We start from the raw sequence: 686 nt of genomic DNA on the forward strand, positions 1-686 counted from the left end.
GTATGGAATTAATAATGAAATAAGCAGAGCAAATTGATTCTATATTCTAAGCAGGTATATATTACAGAGACAGCAGTGCGGTGCGTGCAGAGGAACCCAGTCGATCCTCGGTAACAGCTACGTCGTCTGGCCCCAATCTGCGGACACAGAACAAATGGCCAGTATCTTCGTTTTCTCTTAAGGTATTGCCAAACTACAGGTCGGTGACTAGATGACAGTGGTGCACAGAACTCTACTCACACCCGGGCAGCCGAGTGGCTGCCGTTGCGTGGATTACGCGCACGCACCACTGAAGTTACGGCGGACCCCCCTCTTTCGTCTGGCTGGAACGGCCTGGACTGGACCCCGTCGGTTCCCTGGATTCGGTTCACTGGAGTTGGCCTGGATCGCCGCCCGGTCTCGCCGATACTCCGTTGTCTGGATTCAATCGTGTCGCTCTGTACAAAGTACTCGTTCGCACACTTTAAGTTCAGTTCAGTTCAATCGGTTCACATGCTCGCACATCTAGCCGGCTGCTTGTCTCGCCCTTCGGCTGTGCTCACATCATTCGGTCCGCTCTGCTCACACGTCCTTCTCCCTTGCCGTTCGCCAGCAGAGTGATCCAGAGTCTACTCATAAAGGCCGCCTCTCTGCTCGACCAAGCGCTCATTGGTTCGTGATGACATCAGTTCGCCCATATTGGCCGA

Source organism: Nannobrachium achirus, assembly GCF_963921795.1.
Source record: "Nannobrachium achirus genome assembly, chromosome: 4".
Taxonomy (NCBI): Eukaryota; Metazoa; Chordata; class Actinopteri; order Myctophiformes; family Myctophidae; genus Nannobrachium; species Nannobrachium achirus.